This window comes from Schistocerca gregaria, chromosome 2 (genome assembly GCF_023897955.1).
Source record: "Schistocerca gregaria isolate iqSchGreg1 chromosome 2, iqSchGreg1.2, whole genome shotgun sequence".
NCBI lineage: Eukaryota > Metazoa > Arthropoda > Insecta > Orthoptera > Acrididae > Schistocerca > Schistocerca gregaria.
The window spans coordinates 1,015,954,366-1,015,970,766 of record NC_064921.1 but is presented as its reverse complement, the minus strand read 5'-3'; the positions used below and the strand labels follow the sequence as shown (position 1 = coordinate 1,015,970,766).

Genomic DNA, 16,401 nt, shown 5'->3' with positions numbered 1-16,401 from the left:
AAATTAAATAAATGCGCTACTTGCATAACAAAGGTACATGCAGAAGATCCTCACATGTCGTGGCTCACTGGAGTACAATACGACATATTCAGGAAAATACTGTTCCCGCCCGGGATCGAACCGGGGACCTTCTGCGTGTGAAGCAGACGTGATAACCGCTACACTACGGAAACTGTGGACGTGAGGAGTCCATCCCCGTTCCCTCGAAATTACCTCAGCCTGTCTCCCGTCCGCGAATGCACACGCGACGGTTCTTTTGACAGCCTGGAAACCATTACAGCCGAGGGCACAAGAAGTCTTCGGGTGCTCGAGAGTTTGTCTGCCGTAGCACCCCTAACGAGATAGCGGTTTTTCCCGCAGTCGTGATTGTAAGTCATAGCAGCAGCAGGGAGTGCGAGCCCAGCGGCAGCTCTACATGAAGGTACCAATAGCCCAGGAAGGCCGCCGACCGCGGGAATTCGCGCCGCCCCCATCCCGCCAGCCTACACGAGACTTTCCAGAGCACCCTGGACCACATCGAGGGACCCAGTGCACTGAAATTATAGTCATTCGCCATGTCAGGTGGCTCGTTGGTCTAGGGGTATGATTCCTGCTTAGGGTGCAGGAGGTCCCGGCTTCAAATCCCGGACGAGCCCTAGCGTTTTGTGCAAACTGATCGCACGTGAGTGGCTGAGTCGACGCAAAATGCTCGGCGGCAGTATCAAATGAATTTCATATTTGATGTGAGCAATTGACACTCTGATCCGACGTGTGAAGGCGATTACGAAGGTTTTTGGGTACAGATGGAAGCAGATGCATGTTACTATGTCTTGTTTTTAATGATGAAAAAGTGTTTCCGCCCGGGATCGAACCGGGGACCTTCTGCGTGTTAGGCAGACGTGATAACCGCTACACCACGGAAACTACTTGTGTGCGCCTTACCTTAGAGGCAACTCGTGCTGATGTTGTCATCGTAACTAAAAATTAAATAAATGCGCTACTTGCATAACAAAGGTACATGCAGAAGATCCTCACATGTCGTGGCTCACTGGAGTACAATACGACATATTCAGGAAAATACTGTTCCCGCCCGGGATCGAACCGGGGACCTTCTGCGTGTGAAGCAGACGTGATAACCGCTACACTACGGAAACTGCGGACGTGAGGAGTCCATCCCCGTTCCCTCGAAATTACCTCAGCCTGTCTCCCGTCCGCGAATGCACACGCGACGGTTCTTTTGACAGCCTGGAAACCATTACAGCCGAGGGCACAAGAAGTCTTCGGGTGCTCGAGAGTTTGTCTGCCGTAGCACCCCTAACGAGATAGCGGTTTTTCCCGCAGTCGTGATTGTAAGTCATAGCAGCAGCAGGGAGTGCGAGCCCAGCGGCAGCTCTACATGAAGGTACCAATAGCCCAGGAAGGCCGCCGACCGCGGGAATTCGCGCCGCCCCCATCCCGCTAGCCTACACGAGACTTTCCAGAGCACCCTGGACCACATCGAGGGACCCAGTGCACTGAAATTATAGTCATTCGCCATGTCAGGTGGCTCGTTGGTCTAGGGGTATGATTCCTGCTTAGGGTGCAGGAGGTCCCGGGTTCAAATCCCGGACGAGCCCTAGCGTTTTGTGCAAACTGATCGCACGTGAGTGGCTGAGTCGACGCAAAATGCTCGGCGGCAGTATCAAATGAATTTCATATTTGATGTGAGCAATTGACACTCTGATCCGACGTGTGAAGGCGATTACGAAGGTTTTTGGGTACAGATGGAAGCAGATGCATGTTACTATGTCTTGTTTTTAATGATGAAAAAGTGTTTCCGCCCGGGATCGAACCGGGGACCTTCTGCGTGTTAGGCAGACGTGATAACCGCTACACCACGGAAACTACTTGTGTGCGCCTTACCTTAGAGGCAACTCGTGGTGATGTTGTCATCGTAACTAAAAAATTAAATAAATGCGCTACTTGCATAACAAAGGTACATGCAGAAGATCCTCACATGTCGTGGCTCACTGGAGTACAATACGACATATTCAGGAAAATACTGTTCCCGCCCGGGATCGAACCGGGGACCTTCTGCGTGTGAAGCAGACGTGATAACCGCTACACTACGGAAACTGCGGACGTGAGGAGTCCATCCCCGTTCCCTCGAAATTACCTCAGCCTGTCTCCCGTCCGCGAATGCACACGCGACGGTTCTTTTGACAGCCTGGAAACCATTACAGCCGAGGGCACAAGAAGTCTTCGGGTGCTCGAGAGTTTGTCTGCCGTAGCACCCCTAACGAGATAGCGGTTTTTCCCGCAGTCGTGATTGTAAGTCATAGCAGCAAAAGCAATCACTTTCTTAGCAGCAGGGAGTGCGAGCCCAGCGGCAGCTCTACATGAAGGTACCAATAGCCCAGGAAGGCCGCCGACCGCGGGAATTCGCGCCGCCCCCATCCCGCCAGCCTACACGAGACTTTCCAGAGCACCCTGGACCACATCGAGGGACCCAGTGCACTGAAATTATAGTCATTCGCCATGTCAGGTGGCTCGTTGGTCTAGGGGTATGATTCCTGCTTAGGGTGCAGGAGTTCCCGTGTTCAAATCCCGGACGAGCCCTAGCGTTTTGTGCAAACTGATCGCACGTGAGTGGCTGAGTCGACGCAAAATGCTCGGCGGCAGTATCAAATGAATTTCATATTTGATGTGAGCAATTGACACTCTGATCCGACGTGTGAAGGCGATTACGAAGGTTTTTGGGTACAGATGGAAGCAGATGCATGTTACTATGTCTTGTTTTTAATGATGAAAAAGTGTTTCCGCCCGGGATCGAACCGGGGACCTTCTGCGTGTTAGGCAGACGTGATAACCGCTACACCACGGAAACTACTTGTGTGCGCCTTACCTTAGAGGCAACTCGTGCTGATGTTGTCATCGTAACTAAAAATTAAATAAATGCGCTACTTGCATAACAAAGGTACATGCAGAAGATCCTCACATGTCGTGGCTCACTGGAGTACAATACGACATATTCAGGAAAATACTGTTCCCGCCCGGGATCGAACCGGGGACCTTCTGCGTGTGAAGCAGACGTGATAACCGCTACACTACGGAAACTGCGGACGTGAGGAGTCCATCCCCGTTCCCTCGAAATTACCTCAGCCTGTCTCCCGTCCGCGAATGCACACGCGACGGTTCTTTTGACAGCCTGGAAACCATTACAGCCGAGGGCACAAGAAGTCTTCGGGTGCTCGAGAGTTTGTCTGCCGTAGCACCCCTAACGAGATAGCGGTTTTTCCCGCAGTCGTGATTGTAAGTCATAGCAGCAGCAGGGAGTGCGAGCCCAGCGGCAGCTCTACATGAAGGTACCAATAGCCCAGGAAGGCCGCCGACCGCGGGAATTCGCGCCGCCCCCATCCCGCTAGCCTACACGAGACTTTCCAGAGCACCCTGGACCACATCGAGGGACCCAGTGCACTGAAATTATAGTCATTCGCCATGTCAGGTGGCTCGTTGGTCTAGGGGTATGATTCCTGCTTAGGGTGCAGGAGGTCCCGGGTTCAAATCCCGGACGAGCCCTAGCGTTTTGTGCAAACTGATCGCACGTGAGTGGCTGAGTCGACGCAAAATGCTCGGCGGCAGTATCAAATGAATTTCATATTTGATGTGAGCAATTGACACTCTGATCCGACGTGTGAAGGCGATTACGAAGGTTTTTGGGTACAGATGGAAGCAGATGCATGTTACTATGTCTTGTTTTTAATGATGAAAAAGTGTTTCCGCCCGGGATCGAACCGGGGACCTTCTGCGTGTTAGGCAGACGTGATAACCGCTACACCACGGAAACTACTTGTGTGCGCCTTACCTTAGAGGCAACTCGTGCTGATGTTGTCATCGTAACTAAAAAATTAAATAAATGCGCTACTTGCATAACAAAGGTACATGCAGAAGATCCTCACATGTCGTGGCTCACTGGAGTACAATACGACATATTCAGGAAAATACTGTTCCCGCCCGGGATCGAACCGGGGACCTTCTGCGTGTGAAGCAGACGTGATAACCGCTACACTACGGAAACTGCGGACGTGAGGAGTCCATCCCCGTTCCCTCGAAATTACCTCAGCCTGTCTCCCGTCCGCGAATGCACACGCGACGGTTCTTTTGACAGCCTGGAAACCATTACAGCCGAGGGCACAAGAAGTCTTCGGGTGCTCGAGAGTTTGTCTGCCGTAGCACCCCTAACGAGATAGCGGTTTTTCCCGCAGTCGTGATTGTAAGTCATAGCAGCAAAAGCAATCACTTTCTTAGCAGCAGGGAGTGCGAGCCCAGCGGCAGCTCTACATGAAGGTACCAATAGCCCAGGAAGGCCGCCGACCGCGGGAATTCGCGCCGCCCCCATCCCGCCAGCCTACACGAGACTTTCCAGAGCACCCTGGACCACATCGAGGGACCCAGTGCACTGAAATTATAGTCATTCGCCATGTCAGGTGGCTCGTTGGTCTAGGGGTATGATTCCTGCTTAGGGTGCAGGAGTTCCCGTGTTCAAATCCCGGACGAGCCCTAGCGTTTTGTGCAAACTGATCGCACGTGAGTGGCTGAGTCGACGCAAAATGCTCGGCGGCAGTATCAAATGAATTTCATATTTGATGTGAGCAATTGACACTCTGATCCGACGTGTGAAGGCGATTACGAAGGTTTTTGGGTACAGATGGAAGCAGATGCATGTTACTATGTCTTGTTTTTAATGATGAAAAAGTGTTTCCGCCCGGGATCGAACCGGGGACCTTCTGCGTGTTAGGCAGACGTGATAACCGCTACACCACGGAAACTACTTGTGTGCACCTTACCTTAGAGGCAACTCGTGCTGATGTTGTCATCGTAACTAAAAAATTAAATAAATGCGCTACTTGCATAGCAAAGGTACATGCAGAAGATCCTCACATGTCGTGGCTCACTGGAGTACAATACGACATATTCAAGAAAATACTGTTCCCGCCCGGCATCGAACCGGGGACCTTCTGCGTGTGAAGCAGACGTGATAACCGCTACACTACGGAAACTGCGGACGTGAGGAATCCATCCCCGTTCCCTCGAAATTACCTCAGCCTGTCTCCCGTCCGCGAATGCACACGCGACGGTTCTTTTGACAGCCTGGAAACCATTACAGCCGAGGGCACAAGAAGTCTTCGGGTGCTCGAGAGTTTGTCTGCCGTAGCACCCCTAACGAGATAGCGGTTTTTCCCGCAGTCGTGATTGTAAGTCATAGCAGCAAAAGCAATCACTTTCTTAGCAGCAGGGAGTGCGAGCCCAGCGGCAGCTCTACATGAAGGTACCAATAGCCCAGGAAGGCCGCCGACCGCGGGAATTCACGCCGCCCCCATCCCGCCAGCCTACACGAGACTTTCCAGAGCACCCTGGACCACATCGAGGGACCCAGTGCACTGAAATTATAGTCATTCGCCATGTCAGGTGGCTCGTTGGTCTAGGGGTATGATTCCTGCTTAGGGTGCAGGAGGTCCCGGGTTCAAATCCCGGACGAGCCCTAGCGTTTTGTGCAAACTGATCGCACGTGAGTGGCTGAGTCGACGCAAAATGCTCGGCGGCAGTATCAAATGAATTTCATATTTGATGTGAGCAATTGACACTCTGATCCGACGTGTGAAGGCGATTACGAAGGTTTTTGGGTACAGATGGAAGCAGATGCATGTTACTATGTCTTGTTTTTAATGATGAAAAAGTGTTTCCGCCCGGGATCGAACCGGGGACCTTCTGCGTGTTAGGCAGACGTGATAACCGCTACACCACGGAAACTACTTGTGTGCGCCTTACCTTAGAGGCAACTCGTGCTGATGTTGTCATCGTAACTAAAAAATTAAATAAATGCGCTACTTGCATAACAAAGGTACATGCAGAAGATCCTCACATGTCGTGGCTCACTGGAGTACAATACGACATATTCAGGAAAATACTGTTCCCGCCCGGGATCGAACCGGGGACCTTCTGCGTGTGAAGCAGACGTGATAACCGCTACACTACGGAAACTGCGGACGTGAGGAGTCCATCCCCGTTCCCTCGAAATTACCTCAGCCTGTCTCCCGTCCGCGAATGCACACGCGACGGTTCTTTTGACAGCCTGGAAACCATTACAGCCGAGGGCACAAGAAGTCTTCGGGTGCTCGAGAGTTTGTCTGCCGTAGCACCCCTAACGAGATAGCGGTTTTTCCCGCAGTCGTGATTGTAAGTCATAGCAGCAAAAGCAATCACTTTCTTAGCAGCAGGGAGTGCGAGCCCAGCGGCAGCTCTACATGAAGGTACCAATAGCCCAGGAAGGCCGCCGACCGCGGGAATTCGCGCCGCCCCCATCCCGCCAGCCTACACGAGACTTTCCAGAGCACCCTGGACCACATCGAGGGACCCAGTGCACTGAAATTATAGTCATTCGCCATGTCAGGTGGCTCGTTGGTCTAGGGGTATGATTCCTGCTTAGGGTGCAGGAGGTCCCGTGTTCAAATCCCGGACGAGCCCTAGCGTTTTGTGCAAACTGATCGCACGTGAGTGGCTGAGTCGACGCAAAATGCTCGGCGGCAGTATCAAATGAATTTCATATTTGATGTGAGCAATTGACACTCTGATCCGACGTGTGAAGGCGATTACGAAGGTTTTTGGGTACAGATGGAAGCAGATGCATGTTACTATGTCTTGTTTTTAATGATGAAAAAGTGTTTCCGCCCGGGATCGAACCGGGGACCTTCTGCGTGTTAGGCAGACGTGATAACCGCTACACCACGGAAACTACTTGTGTGCACCTTACCTTAGAGGCAACTCGTGCTGATGTTGTCATCGTAACTAAAAAATTAAATAAATGCGCTACTTGCATAACAAAGGTACATGCAGAAGATCCTCACATGTCGTGGCTCACTGGAGTACAATACGACATATTCAAGAAAATACTGTTCCCGCCCGGCATCGAACCGGGGACCTTCTGCGTGTGAAGCAGACGTGATAACCGCTACACTACGGAAACTGCGGACGTGAGGAATCCATCCCCGTTCCCTCGAAATTACCTCAGCCTGTCTCCCGTCCGCGAATGCACACGCGACGGTTCTTTTGACAGCCTGGAAACCATTACAGCCGAGGGCACAAGAAGTCTTCGGGTGCTCGAGAGTTTGTCTGCCGTAGCACCCCTAACGAGATAGCGGTTTTTCCCGCAGTCGTGATTGTAAGTCATAGCAGCAAAAGCAATCACTTTCTTAGCAGCAGGGAGTGCGAGCCCAGCGGCAGCTCTACATGAAGGTACCAATAGCCCAGGAAGGCCGCCGACCGCGGGAATTCGCGCCGCCCCCATCCCGCCAGCCTACACGAGACTTTCCAGAGCACCCTGGACCACATCGAGGGACCCAGTGCACTGAAATTATAGTCATTCGCCATGTCAGGTGGCTCGTTGGTCTAGGGGTATGATTCCTGCTTAGGGTGCAGGAGGTCCCGGGTTCAAATCCCGGACGAGCCCTAGCGTTTTGTGCAAACTGATCGCACGTGAGTGGCTGAGTCGACGCAAAATGCTCGGCGGCAGTATCAAATGAATTTCATATTTGATGTGAGCAATTGACACTCTGATCCGACGTGTGAAGGCGATTACGAAGGTTTTTGGGTACAGATGGAAGCAGATGCATGTTACTATGTCTTGTTTTTAATGATGAAAAAGTGTTTCCGCCCGGGATCGAACCGGGGACCTTCTGCGTGTTAGGCAGACGTGATAACCGCTACACCACGGAAACTACTTGTGTGCGCCTTACCTTAGAGGCAACTCGTGCTGATGTTGTCATCGTAACTAAAAAATTAAATAAATGCGCTACTTGCATAACAAAGGTACATGCAGAAGATCCTCACATGTCGTGGCTCACTGGAGTACAATACGACATATTCAGGAAAATACTGTTCCCGCCCGGGATCGAACCGGGGACCTTCTGCGTGTGAAGCAGACGTGATAACCGCTACACTACGGAAACTGCGGACGTGAGGAGTCCATCCCCGTTCCCTCGAAATTACCTCAGCCTGTCTCCCGTCCGCGAATGCACACGCGACGGTTCTTTTGACAGCCTGGAAACCATTACAGCCGAGGGCACAAGAAGTCTTCGGGTGCTCGAGAGTTTGTCTGCCGTAGCACCCCTAACGAGATAGCGGTTTTTCCCGCAGTCGTGATTGTAAGTCATAGCAGCAGCAGGGAGTGCGAGCCCAGCGGCAGCTCTACATGAAGGTACCAATAGCCCAGGAAGGCCGCCGACCGCGGGAATTCGCGCCGCCCCCATCCCGCCAGCCTACACGAGACTTTCCAGAGCACCCTGGACCACATCGAGGGACCCAGTGCACTGAAATTATAGTCATTCGCCATGTCAGGTGGCTCGTTGGTCTAGGGGTATGATTCCTGCTTAGGGTGCAGGAGGTCCCGGGTTCAAATCCCGGACGAGCCCTAGCGTTTTGTGCAAACTGATCGCACGTGAGTGGCTGAGTCGACGCAAAATGCTCGGCGGCAGTATCAAATGAATTTCATATTTGATGTGAGCAATTGACACTCTGATCCGACGTGTGAAGGCGATTACGAAGGTTTTTGGGTACAGATGGAAGCAGATGCATGTTACTATGTCTTGTTTTTAATGATGAAAAAGTGTTTCCGCCCGGGATCGAACCGGGGACCTTCTGCGTGTTAGGCAGACGTGATAACCGCTACACCACGGAAACTACTTGTGTGCGCCTTACCTTAGAGGCAACTCGTGGTGATGTTGTCATCGTAACTAAAAAATTAAATAAATGCGCTACTTGCATAACAAAGGTACATGCAGAAGATCCTCACATGTCGTGGCTCACTGGAGTACAATACGACATATTCAGGAAAATACTGTTCCCGCCCGGGATCGAACCGGGGACCTTCTGCGTGTGAAGCAGACGTGATAACCGCTACACTACGGAAACTGCGGACGTGAGGAGTCCATCCCCGTTCCCTCGAAATTACCTCAGGCTGTCTCCCGTCCGCGAATGCACACGCGACGGTTCTTTTGACAGCCTGGAAACCATTACAGCCGAGGGCACAAGAAGTCTTCGGGTGCTCGAGAGTTTGTCTGCCGTAGCACCCCTAACGAGATAGCGGTTTTTCCCGCAGTCGTGATTGTAAGTCATAGCAGCAAAAGCAATCACTTTCTTAGCAGCAGGGAGTGCGAGCCCAGCGGCAGCTCTACATGAAGGTACCAATAGCCCAGGAAGGCCGCCGACCGCGGGAATTCGCGCCGCCCCCATCCCGCCAGCCTACACGAGACTTTCCAGAGCACCCTGGACCACATCGAGGGACCCAGTGCACTGAAATTATAGTCATTCGCCATGTCAGGTGGCTCGTTGGTCTAGGGGTATGATTCCTGCTTAGGGTGCAGGAGGTCCCGTGTTCAAATCCCGGACGAGCCCTAGCGTTTTGTGCAAACTGATCGCACGTGAGTGGCTGAGTCGACGCAAAATGCTCGGCGGCAGTATCAAATGAATTTCATATTTGATGTGAGCAATTGACACTCTGATCCGACGTGTGAAGGCGATTACGAAGGTTTTTGGGTACAGATGGAAGCAGATGCATGTTACTATGTCTTGTTTTTAATGATGAAAAAGTGTTTCCGCCCGGGATCGAACCGGGGACCTTCTGCGTGTTAGGCAGACGTGATAACCGCTACACCACGGAAACTACTTGTGTGCACCTTACCTTAGAGGCAACTCGTGCTGATGTTGTCATCGTAACTAAAAAATTAAATAAATGCGCTACTTGCATAACAAAGGTACATGCAGAAGATCCTCACATGTCGTGGCTCACTGGAGTACAATACGACATATTCAAGAAAATACTGTTCCCGCCCGGGATCGAACCGGGGACCTTCTGCGTGTGAAGCAGACGTGATAACCGCTACACTACGGAAACTGCGGACGTGAGGAATCCATCCCCGTTCCCTCGAAATTACCTCAGCCTGTCTCCCGTCCGCGAATGCACACGCGACGGTTCTTTTGACAGCCTGGAAACCATTACAGCCGAGGGCACAAGAAGTCTTCGGGTGCTCGAGAGTTTGTCTGCCGTAGCACCCCTAACGAGATAGCGGTTTTTCCCGCAGTCGTGATTGTAAGTCATAGCAGCAAAAGCAATCACTTTCTTAGCAGCAGGGAGTGCGAGCCCAGCGGCAGCTCTACATGAAGGTACCAATAGCCCAGGAAGGCCGCCGACCGCGGGAATTCGCGCCGCCCCCATCCCGCCAGCCTACACGAGACTTTCCAGAGCACCCTGGACCACATCGAGGGACCCAGTGCACTGAAATTATAGTCATTCGCCATGTCAGGTGGCTCGTTGGTCTAGGGGTATGATTCCTGCTTAGGGTGCAGGAGGTCCCGGCTTCAAATCCCGGACGAGCCCTAGCGTTTTGTGCAAACTGATCGCACGTGAGTGGCTGAGTCGACGCAAAATGCTCGGCGGCAGTATCAAATGAATTTCATATTTGATGTGAGCAATTGACACTCTGATCCGACGTGTGAAGGCGATTACGAAGGTTTTTGGGTACAGATGGAAGCAGATGCATGTTACTATGTCTTGTTTTTAATGATGAAAAAGTGTTTCCGCCCGGGATCGAACCGGGGACCTTCTGCGTGTTAGGCAGACGTGATAACCGCTACACCACGGAAACTACTTGTGTGCGCCTTACCTTAGAGGCAACTCGTGCTGATGTTGTCATCGTAACTAAAAAATTAAATAAATGCGCTACTTGCATAACAAAGGTACATGCAGAAGATCCTCACATGTCGTGGCTCACTGGAGTACAATACGACATATTCAGGAAAATACTGTTCCCGCCCGGGATCGAACCGGGGACCTTCTGCGTGTGAAGCAGACGTGATAACCGCTACACTACGGAAACTGCGGACGTGAGGAGTCCATCCCCGTTCCCTCGAAATTACCTCAGCCTGTCTCCCGTCCGCGAATGCACACGCGACGGTTCTTTTGACAGCCTGGAAACCATTACAGCCGAGGGCACAAGAAGTCTTCGGGTGCTCGAGAGTTTGTCTGCCGTAGCACCCCTAACGAGATAGCGGTTTTTCCCGCAGTCGTGATTGTAAGTCATAGCAGCAGCAGGGAGTGCGAGCCCAGCGGCAGCTCTACATGAAGGTACCAATAGCCCAGGAAGGCCGCCGACCGCGGGAATTCGCGCCGCCCCCATCCCGCCAGCCTACACGAGACTTTCCAGAGCACCCTGGACCACATCGAGGGACCCAGTGCACTGAAATTATAGTCATTCGCCATGTCAGGTGGCTCGTTGGTCTAGGGGTATGATTCCTGCTTAGGGTGCAGGAGGTCCCGGGTTCAAATCCCGGACGAGCCCTAGCGTTTTGTGCAAACTGATCGCACGTGAGTGGCTGAGTCGACGCAAAATGCTCGGCGGCAGTATCAAATGAATTTCATATTTGATGTGAGCAATTGACACTCTGATCCGACGTGTGAAGGCGATTACGAAGGTTTTTGGGTACAGATGGAAGCAGATGCATGTTACTATGTCTTGTTTTTAATGATGAAAAAGTGTTTCCGCCCGGGATCGAACCGGGGACCTTCTGCGTGTTAGGCAGACGTGATAACCGCTACACCACGGAAACTACTTGTGTGCGCCTTACCTTAGAGGCAACTCGTGCTGATGTTGTCATCGTAACTAAAAAATTAAATAAATGCGCTACTTGCATAACAAAGGTACATGCAGAAGATCCTCACATGTCGTGGCTCACTGGAGTACAATACGACATATTCAAGAAAATACTGTTCCCCCCCGGGATCGAACCGGGGACCTTCTGCGTGTGAAGCAGACGTGATAACCGCTACACTACGGAAACTGCGGACGTGAGGAATCCATCACCGTTCCCTCGAAATTACCTCAGCCTGTCTCCCGTCCGCGAATGCACACGCGACAGTTCTTTTGACAGCCTGGAAACCATTACAGCCGAGGGCACAAGAAGTCTTCGGGTGCTCGAGAGTTTGTCTGCCGTAGCACCCCTAACGAGATAGCGGTTTTTCCCGCAGTCGTGATTGTAAGTCATAGCAGCAAAAGCAATCACTTTCTTAGCAGCAGGGAGTGCGAGCCCAGCGGCAGCTCTACATGAAGGTACCAATAGCCCAGGAAGGCCGCCGACCGCGGGAATTCGCGCCGCCCCCATCCCGCCAGCCTACACGAGACTTTCCAGAGCACCCTGGACCACATCGAGGGACCCAGTGCACTGAAATTATAGTCATTCGCCATGTCAGGTGGCTCGTTGGTCTAGGGGTATGATTCCTGCTTAGGGTGCAGGAGGTCCCGGGTTCAAATCCCGGACGAGCCCTAGCGTTTTGTGCAAACTGATCGCACGTGAGTGGCTGAGTCGACGCAAAATGCTCGGCGGCAGTATCAAATGAATTTCATATTTGATGTGAGCAATTGACACTCTGATCCGACGTGTGAAGGCGATTACGAAGGTTTTTGGGTACAGATGGAAGCAGATGCATGTTACTATGTCTTGTTTTTAATGATGAAAAAGTGTTTCCGCCCGGGATCGAACCGGGGACCTTCTGCGTGTTAGGCAGACGTGATAACCGCTACACCACGGAAACTACTTGTGTGCGCCTTACCTTAGAGGCAACTCATGCTGATGTTGTCATCGTAACTAAAAAATTAAATAAATGCGCTACTTGCATAACAAAGGTACATGCAGAAGATCCTCACATGTCGTGGCTCACTGGAGTACAATACGACATATTCAGGAAAATACTGTTCCCGCCCGGGATCGAACCGGGGACCTTCTGCGTGTGAAGCAGACGTGATAACCGCTACACTACGGAAACTGCGGACGTGAGGAGTCCATCCCCGTTCCCTCGAAATTACCTCAGCCTGTCTCCCGTCCGCGAATGCACACGCAACGGTTCTTTTGACAGCCTGGAAACCATTACAGCCGAGGGCACAAGAAGTCTTCGGGTGCTCGAGAGTTTGTCTGCCGTAGCACCCCTAACGAGATAGCGGTTTTTCCCGCAGTCGTGATTGTAAGTCATAGCAGCAGCAGGGAGTGCGAGCCCAGCGGCAGCTCTACATGAAGGTACCAATAGCCCAGGAAGGCCGCCGACCGCGGGAATTCGCGCCGCCCCCATCCCGCCAGCCTACACGAGACTTTCCAGAGCACCCTGGACCACATCGAGGGACCCAGTGCACTGAAATTATAGTCATTCGCCATGTCAGGTGGCTCGTTGGTCTAGGGGTATGATTCCTGCTTAGGGTGCAGGAGGTCCCGGGTTCAAATCCCGGACGAGCCCTAGCGTTTTGTGCAAACTGATCGCACGTGAGTGGCTGAGTCGACGCAAAATGCTCGGCGGCAGTATCAAATGAATTTCATATTTGATGTGAGCAATTGACACTCTGATCCGACGTGTGAAGGCGATTACGAAGGTTTTTGGGTACAGATTGAAGCAGATGCATGTTACTATGTCTTGTTTTTAATGATGAAAAAGTGTTTCCGCCCGGGATCGAACCGGGGACCTTCTGCGTGTTAGGCAGACGTGATAACCACTACACCACGGAAACTACTTGTGTGCGCCTTACCTTAGAGGCAACTCGTGCTGATGTTGTCATCGTAACTAAAAAATTAAATAAATGCGCTACTTGCATAACAAAGGTACATGCAGAAGATCCTCACATGTCGTGGCTCACTGGAGTACAATACGACATATTCAGGAAAATACTGTTCCCGCCCGGGATCGAACCGGGGACCTTCTGCGTGTGAAGCAGACGTGATAACCGCTACACTACGGAAACTGCGGACGTGAGGAATCCATCCCCGTTCCCTCGAAATTACCTCAGCCTGTCTCCCGTCCGCGAATGCACACGCGACGGTTCTTTTGACAGCCGGGAAACCATTACAGCCGAGGGCACAAGAAGTCTTCGGGTGCTCGAGAGTTTGTCTGCCGTAGCACCCCTAACGAGATAGCGGTTTTTCCCGCAGTCGTGATTGTAAGTCATAGCAGCAAAAGCAATCACTTTCTTAGCAGCAGGGAGTGCGAGCCCAGCGGCAGCTCTACATGAAGGTACCAATAGCCCAGGAAGGCCGCCGACCGCGGGAATTCGCGCCGCCCCCATCCCGCCAGCCTACACGAGACTTTCCAGAGCACCCTGGACCACATCGAGGGACCCAGTGCACTGAAATTATAGTCATTCGCCATGTCAGGTGGCTCGTTGGTCTAGGGGTATGATTCCTGCTTAGGGTGCAGGAGGTCCCGGGTTCAAATCCCGGACGAGCCCTAGCGTTTTGTGCAAACTGATCGCACGTGAGTGGCTGAGTCGACGCAAAATGCTCGGCGGCAGTATCAAATGAATTTCATATTTGATGTGAGCAATTGACACTCTGATCCGACGTGTGAAGGCGATTACGAAGGTTTTTGGGTACAGATGGAAGCAGATGCATGTTACTATGTCTTGTTTTTAATGATGAAAAAGTGTTTCCGCCCGGGATCGAACCGGGGACCTTCTGCGTGTTAGGCAGACGTGATAACCGCTACACCACGGAAACTACTTGTGTGCGCCTTACCTTAGAGGCAACTCGTGCTGATGTTGTCATCGTAACTAAAAAATTAAATAAATGCGCTACTTGCATAACAAAGGTACATGCAGAAGATCCTCACATGTCGTGGCTCACTGGAGTACAATACGACATATTCAGGAAAATACTGTTCCCGCCCGGGATCGAACCGCGGACCTTCTGCGTGTGAAGCAGACGTGATAACCGCTACACTACGGAAACTGCGGACGTGAGGAGTCCATCCCCGTTCCCTCGAAATTACCTCAGCCTGTCTCCCGTCCGCGAATGCACACGCGACGGTTCTTTTGACAGCCTGGAAACCATTACAGCCGAGGGCACAAGAAGTCTTCGGGTGCTCGAGAGTTTGTCTGCCGTAGCACCCCTAACGAGATAGCGGTTTTTCCCGCAGCCGTGATTGTAAGTCATAGCAGCAAAAGCAATCACTTTCTTAGCAGCAGGGAGTGCGAGCCCAGCGGCAGCTCTACATGAAGGTACCAATAGCCCAGGAAGGCCGCCGACCGCGGGAATTCGCGCCGCCCCCATCCCGCCAGCCTACACGAGACTTTCCAGAGCACCCTGGACCACATCGAGGGACCCAGTGCACTGAAATTATAGTCATTCGCCATGTCAGGTGGCTCGTTGGTCTAGGGGTATGATTCCTGCTTAGGGTGCAGGAGGTCCCGGGTTCAAATCCCGGACGAGCCCTAGCGTTTTGTGCAAACTGATCGCACGTGAGTGGCTGAGTCGACGCAAAATGCTCGGCGGCAGTATCAAATGAATTTCATATTTGATGTGAGCAATTGACACTCTGATCCGACGTGTGAAGGCGATTACGAAGGTTTTTGGGTACAGATGGAAGCAGATGCATGTTACTATGTCTTGTTTTTAATGATGAAAAAGTGTTTCCGCCCGGGATCGAACCGGGGACCTTCTGCGTGTTAGGCAGACGTGATAACCGCTACACCACGGAAACTACTTGTGTGCGCCTTACCTTAGAGGCAACTCGTGCTGATGTTGTCATCGTAACTAAAAAATTAAATAAATGCGCTACTTGCATAACAAAGGTACATGCAGAAGATCCTCACATGTCGTGGCTCACTGGAGTACAATACGACATATTCAGGAAAATACTGTGCCCGCCCGGGATCGAACCGGGGACCTTCTGCGAGTGAAGCAGACGTGATAACCGCTACACTACGGAAACTGCGGACGTGAGGAGTCCATCCCCGTTCCCTCGAAATTACCTCAGCCTGTCTCCCGTCCGCGAATGCACACGCGACGGTTCTTTTGACAGCCTGGAAACCATTACAGCCGAGGGCACAAGAAGTCTTCGGGTGCTCGAGAGTTTGTCTGCCGTAGCACCCCTAACGAGATAGCGGTTTTTCCCGCAGTCGTGATTGTAAGTCATAGCAGCAGCAGGGAGTGCGAGCCCAGCGGCAGCTCTACATGAAGGTACCAATAGCCCAGGAAGGCCGCCGACCGCGGGAATTCGCGCCGCCCCCATCCCGCCAGCCTATACGAGACTTTCCAGAGCACCCTGGACCACATCGAGGGACCCAGTGCACTGAAATTATAGTCATTCGCCATGTCAGGTGGCTCGTTGGTCTAGGGGTATGATTCCTGCTTAGGGTGCAGGAGGTCCCGGGTTCAAATCCCGGACGAGCCCTAGCGTTTTGTGCAAACTGATCGCACGTGAGTGGCTGAGTCGACGCAAAATGCTCGGCGGCAGTATCAAATGAATTTCATATTTGATGTGAGCAATTGACACTCTGATCCGACGTGTGAAGGCGATTACGAAGGTTTTTGGGTACAGATTGAAGCAGATGCATGTTACTATGTCTTGTTTTT

The 16,401-nt window shown here is 52.1% G+C and overlaps 48 non-coding genes across 48 annotated transcripts; 15 read left to right on the top strand and 33 right to left on the bottom strand.

The window, feature by feature from the left end:
* Positions 1-100: 100 nt before the first annotated feature.
* On the bottom strand, positions 101-173 carry Trnav-cac (transfer RNA valine (anticodon CAC)). Its single transcript has one exon. It is a non-coding gene; the product is annotated as a tRNA-Val (tRNA).
* Positions 174-563: 390 nt separating this feature from the next.
* Trnap-agg (transfer RNA proline (anticodon AGG)) lies at positions 564-635 on the top strand. The gene has a single exon. It is a non-coding gene; the product is annotated as a tRNA-Pro (tRNA).
* Positions 636-830: 195 nt separating this feature from the next.
* On the bottom strand, positions 831-903 carry Trnav-aac (transfer RNA valine (anticodon AAC)). Its single transcript has one exon. It is a non-coding gene; the product is annotated as a tRNA-Val (tRNA).
* Positions 904-1,060: 157 nt separating this feature from the next.
* On the bottom strand, positions 1,061-1,133 carry Trnav-cac (transfer RNA valine (anticodon CAC)). The gene has a single exon. It is a non-coding gene; the product is annotated as a tRNA-Val (tRNA).
* Positions 1,134-1,523: 390 nt separating this feature from the next.
* Trnap-agg (transfer RNA proline (anticodon AGG)) lies at positions 1,524-1,595 on the top strand. The gene has a single exon. It is a non-coding gene; the product is annotated as a tRNA-Pro (tRNA).
* Positions 1,596-1,790: 195 nt separating this feature from the next.
* On the bottom strand, positions 1,791-1,863 carry Trnav-aac (transfer RNA valine (anticodon AAC)). The gene has a single exon. It is a non-coding gene; the product is annotated as a tRNA-Val (tRNA).
* A 158-nt stretch (positions 1,864-2,021) lies between these two features.
* Trnav-cac (transfer RNA valine (anticodon CAC)) lies at positions 2,022-2,094 on the bottom strand. Its single transcript has one exon. It is a non-coding gene; the product is annotated as a tRNA-Val (tRNA).
* Positions 2,095-2,772: 678 nt separating this feature from the next.
* On the bottom strand, positions 2,773-2,845 carry Trnav-aac (transfer RNA valine (anticodon AAC)). Its single transcript has one exon. It is a non-coding gene; the product is annotated as a tRNA-Val (tRNA).
* A 157-nt stretch (positions 2,846-3,002) lies between these two features.
* Trnav-cac (transfer RNA valine (anticodon CAC)) lies at positions 3,003-3,075 on the bottom strand. The gene has a single exon. It is a non-coding gene; the product is annotated as a tRNA-Val (tRNA).
* Positions 3,076-3,465: 390 nt separating this feature from the next.
* On the top strand, positions 3,466-3,537 carry Trnap-agg (transfer RNA proline (anticodon AGG)). Its single transcript has one exon. It is a non-coding gene; the product is annotated as a tRNA-Pro (tRNA).
* Positions 3,538-3,732: 195 nt separating this feature from the next.
* On the bottom strand, positions 3,733-3,805 carry Trnav-aac (transfer RNA valine (anticodon AAC)). Its single transcript has one exon. It is a non-coding gene; the product is annotated as a tRNA-Val (tRNA).
* Positions 3,806-3,963: 158 nt separating this feature from the next.
* Positions 3,964-4,036, bottom strand: Trnav-cac (transfer RNA valine (anticodon CAC)). Its single transcript has one exon. It is a non-coding gene; the product is annotated as a tRNA-Val (tRNA).
* A 678-nt stretch (positions 4,037-4,714) lies between these two features.
* On the bottom strand, positions 4,715-4,787 carry Trnav-aac (transfer RNA valine (anticodon AAC)). Its single transcript has one exon. It is a non-coding gene; the product is annotated as a tRNA-Val (tRNA).
* A 158-nt stretch (positions 4,788-4,945) lies between these two features.
* On the bottom strand, positions 4,946-5,018 carry Trnav-cac (transfer RNA valine (anticodon CAC)). Its single transcript has one exon. It is a non-coding gene; the product is annotated as a tRNA-Val (tRNA).
* A 411-nt stretch (positions 5,019-5,429) lies between these two features.
* Trnap-agg (transfer RNA proline (anticodon AGG)) lies at positions 5,430-5,501 on the top strand. The gene has a single exon. It is a non-coding gene; the product is annotated as a tRNA-Pro (tRNA).
* Positions 5,502-5,696: 195 nt separating this feature from the next.
* Trnav-aac (transfer RNA valine (anticodon AAC)) lies at positions 5,697-5,769 on the bottom strand. Its single transcript has one exon. It is a non-coding gene; the product is annotated as a tRNA-Val (tRNA).
* Positions 5,770-5,927: 158 nt separating this feature from the next.
* Positions 5,928-6,000, bottom strand: Trnav-cac (transfer RNA valine (anticodon CAC)). The gene has a single exon. It is a non-coding gene; the product is annotated as a tRNA-Val (tRNA).
* Positions 6,001-6,411: 411 nt separating this feature from the next.
* Positions 6,412-6,483, top strand: Trnap-agg (transfer RNA proline (anticodon AGG)). Its single transcript has one exon. It is a non-coding gene; the product is annotated as a tRNA-Pro (tRNA).
* Positions 6,484-6,678: 195 nt separating this feature from the next.
* Trnav-aac (transfer RNA valine (anticodon AAC)) lies at positions 6,679-6,751 on the bottom strand. The gene has a single exon. It is a non-coding gene; the product is annotated as a tRNA-Val (tRNA).
* Positions 6,752-6,909: 158 nt separating this feature from the next.
* Positions 6,910-6,982, bottom strand: Trnav-cac (transfer RNA valine (anticodon CAC)). The gene has a single exon. It is a non-coding gene; the product is annotated as a tRNA-Val (tRNA).
* Positions 6,983-7,393: 411 nt separating this feature from the next.
* Positions 7,394-7,465, top strand: Trnap-agg (transfer RNA proline (anticodon AGG)). The gene has a single exon. It is a non-coding gene; the product is annotated as a tRNA-Pro (tRNA).
* Positions 7,466-7,660: 195 nt separating this feature from the next.
* Trnav-aac (transfer RNA valine (anticodon AAC)) lies at positions 7,661-7,733 on the bottom strand. Its single transcript has one exon. It is a non-coding gene; the product is annotated as a tRNA-Val (tRNA).
* Positions 7,734-7,891: 158 nt separating this feature from the next.
* Positions 7,892-7,964, bottom strand: Trnav-cac (transfer RNA valine (anticodon CAC)). The gene has a single exon. It is a non-coding gene; the product is annotated as a tRNA-Val (tRNA).
* Positions 7,965-8,354: 390 nt separating this feature from the next.
* Trnap-agg (transfer RNA proline (anticodon AGG)) lies at positions 8,355-8,426 on the top strand. Its single transcript has one exon. It is a non-coding gene; the product is annotated as a tRNA-Pro (tRNA).
* Positions 8,427-8,621: 195 nt separating this feature from the next.
* Positions 8,622-8,694, bottom strand: Trnav-aac (transfer RNA valine (anticodon AAC)). Its single transcript has one exon. It is a non-coding gene; the product is annotated as a tRNA-Val (tRNA).
* Positions 8,695-8,852: 158 nt separating this feature from the next.
* Positions 8,853-8,925, bottom strand: Trnav-cac (transfer RNA valine (anticodon CAC)). The gene has a single exon. It is a non-coding gene; the product is annotated as a tRNA-Val (tRNA).
* A 411-nt stretch (positions 8,926-9,336) lies between these two features.
* On the top strand, positions 9,337-9,408 carry Trnap-agg (transfer RNA proline (anticodon AGG)). Its single transcript has one exon. It is a non-coding gene; the product is annotated as a tRNA-Pro (tRNA).
* A 195-nt stretch (positions 9,409-9,603) lies between these two features.
* Trnav-aac (transfer RNA valine (anticodon AAC)) lies at positions 9,604-9,676 on the bottom strand. Its single transcript has one exon. It is a non-coding gene; the product is annotated as a tRNA-Val (tRNA).
* Positions 9,677-9,834: 158 nt separating this feature from the next.
* Positions 9,835-9,907, bottom strand: Trnav-cac (transfer RNA valine (anticodon CAC)). The gene has a single exon. It is a non-coding gene; the product is annotated as a tRNA-Val (tRNA).
* Positions 9,908-10,318: 411 nt separating this feature from the next.
* Positions 10,319-10,390, top strand: Trnap-agg (transfer RNA proline (anticodon AGG)). The gene has a single exon. It is a non-coding gene; the product is annotated as a tRNA-Pro (tRNA).
* Positions 10,391-10,585: 195 nt separating this feature from the next.
* Positions 10,586-10,658, bottom strand: Trnav-aac (transfer RNA valine (anticodon AAC)). The gene has a single exon. It is a non-coding gene; the product is annotated as a tRNA-Val (tRNA).
* A 158-nt stretch (positions 10,659-10,816) lies between these two features.
* Trnav-cac (transfer RNA valine (anticodon CAC)) lies at positions 10,817-10,889 on the bottom strand. The gene has a single exon. It is a non-coding gene; the product is annotated as a tRNA-Val (tRNA).
* A 390-nt stretch (positions 10,890-11,279) lies between these two features.
* Trnap-agg (transfer RNA proline (anticodon AGG)) lies at positions 11,280-11,351 on the top strand. The gene has a single exon. It is a non-coding gene; the product is annotated as a tRNA-Pro (tRNA).
* A 195-nt stretch (positions 11,352-11,546) lies between these two features.
* Trnav-aac (transfer RNA valine (anticodon AAC)) lies at positions 11,547-11,619 on the bottom strand. Its single transcript has one exon. It is a non-coding gene; the product is annotated as a tRNA-Val (tRNA).
* A 158-nt stretch (positions 11,620-11,777) lies between these two features.
* Positions 11,778-11,850, bottom strand: Trnav-cac (transfer RNA valine (anticodon CAC)). The gene has a single exon. It is a non-coding gene; the product is annotated as a tRNA-Val (tRNA).
* A 411-nt stretch (positions 11,851-12,261) lies between these two features.
* Positions 12,262-12,333, top strand: Trnap-agg (transfer RNA proline (anticodon AGG)). Its single transcript has one exon. It is a non-coding gene; the product is annotated as a tRNA-Pro (tRNA).
* Positions 12,334-12,528: 195 nt separating this feature from the next.
* Trnav-aac (transfer RNA valine (anticodon AAC)) lies at positions 12,529-12,601 on the bottom strand. Its single transcript has one exon. It is a non-coding gene; the product is annotated as a tRNA-Val (tRNA).
* A 158-nt stretch (positions 12,602-12,759) lies between these two features.
* Positions 12,760-12,832, bottom strand: Trnav-cac (transfer RNA valine (anticodon CAC)). Its single transcript has one exon. It is a non-coding gene; the product is annotated as a tRNA-Val (tRNA).
* A 390-nt stretch (positions 12,833-13,222) lies between these two features.
* Positions 13,223-13,294, top strand: Trnap-agg (transfer RNA proline (anticodon AGG)). The gene has a single exon. It is a non-coding gene; the product is annotated as a tRNA-Pro (tRNA).
* Positions 13,295-13,489: 195 nt separating this feature from the next.
* Trnav-aac (transfer RNA valine (anticodon AAC)) lies at positions 13,490-13,562 on the bottom strand. The gene has a single exon. It is a non-coding gene; the product is annotated as a tRNA-Val (tRNA).
* A 158-nt stretch (positions 13,563-13,720) lies between these two features.
* Trnav-cac (transfer RNA valine (anticodon CAC)) lies at positions 13,721-13,793 on the bottom strand. The gene has a single exon. It is a non-coding gene; the product is annotated as a tRNA-Val (tRNA).
* Positions 13,794-14,204: 411 nt separating this feature from the next.
* On the top strand, positions 14,205-14,276 carry Trnap-agg (transfer RNA proline (anticodon AGG)). The gene has a single exon. It is a non-coding gene; the product is annotated as a tRNA-Pro (tRNA).
* Positions 14,277-14,471: 195 nt separating this feature from the next.
* On the bottom strand, positions 14,472-14,544 carry Trnav-aac (transfer RNA valine (anticodon AAC)). The gene has a single exon. It is a non-coding gene; the product is annotated as a tRNA-Val (tRNA).
* Positions 14,545-14,702: 158 nt separating this feature from the next.
* On the bottom strand, positions 14,703-14,775 carry Trnav-cac (transfer RNA valine (anticodon CAC)). The gene has a single exon. It is a non-coding gene; the product is annotated as a tRNA-Val (tRNA).
* Positions 14,776-15,186: 411 nt separating this feature from the next.
* Trnap-agg (transfer RNA proline (anticodon AGG)) lies at positions 15,187-15,258 on the top strand. Its single transcript has one exon. It is a non-coding gene; the product is annotated as a tRNA-Pro (tRNA).
* Positions 15,259-15,453: 195 nt separating this feature from the next.
* Trnav-aac (transfer RNA valine (anticodon AAC)) lies at positions 15,454-15,526 on the bottom strand. The gene has a single exon. It is a non-coding gene; the product is annotated as a tRNA-Val (tRNA).
* A 158-nt stretch (positions 15,527-15,684) lies between these two features.
* On the bottom strand, positions 15,685-15,757 carry Trnav-cac (transfer RNA valine (anticodon CAC)). Its single transcript has one exon. It is a non-coding gene; the product is annotated as a tRNA-Val (tRNA).
* Positions 15,758-16,147: 390 nt separating this feature from the next.
* Positions 16,148-16,219, top strand: Trnap-agg (transfer RNA proline (anticodon AGG)). Its single transcript has one exon. It is a non-coding gene; the product is annotated as a tRNA-Pro (tRNA).
* The last annotated feature ends 182 nt before the right edge of the window (positions 16,220-16,401 follow it).